We start from the raw sequence: 805 nt of genomic DNA, 5'->3' as shown, positions 1-805 counted from the left end.
TGTTTGTTAAGTGTCCTTGGGTTTGTGAAAGGCGCTACATAAGTCAAAGTTATTATTATTATTATTATTATTATTATTATTACTTTGACAGCAAGGATTCCAGTAACAGTTCCTTGTTTGTTACCTGGCCAAAGCTGATTCTGATTCTGATATGTTACAGTAGTACATACAGTAAAAGATAATCTATATGGGCGGATTTTGTGTGGAAAGGAACAGTACAGTAAAGATGAACACAGAGAAAGTAAGAAAAATTCCTGCATGAGGGAGAGGAAGACAAGGTTTGTGACGGGGTTGATCTAACTTGTTTATTTGGACCACACGGCTTCCTGTGTATGCATGGATACACAGCTGTTGCTGTCGCTTTACTTGTGGTGAAAAAAACAGACAAAGATCCAACATATGTCAAGTTTTACTATTAAAAATTAAACAGCTCTCTAAAAAAGTATGAACGAGGTTTGACTTTGTCGCTGCATGTCACTCGGAGTGTCTGCCACATCTCTGTCCCATCCAGCTGTCTCCTCAACTGTCCATCCATCCATCAACTCGTGTGATTAAAATGAAGATAACATGCTCACATACAACCTAAGAGAAGACATGGCCTGGCTAGTGTTTCCTGCAATAATCGCATCAGCCAAAGCTGTGGTCGTATTTCAGTGCCAATATATAGCGCCATTCATGTTAGCCAACCATGCCAATATTTAAGCAATCATATTAACCTTGCCAGCCAACATCTCAGCATTTATATGAGCCGCCCAAGCCAATATTTTAGTATTATTTCAGTCACTTTGCATCTGTTAACACCCCC

The sequence above is a fragment of the Etheostoma spectabile genome, chromosome 10 (genome assembly GCF_008692095.1).
Source record: "Etheostoma spectabile isolate EspeVRDwgs_2016 chromosome 10, UIUC_Espe_1.0, whole genome shotgun sequence".
NCBI lineage: Eukaryota > Metazoa > Chordata > Actinopteri > Perciformes > Percidae > Etheostoma > Etheostoma spectabile.
Note: the sequence above shows the minus strand (reverse complement) of the source record.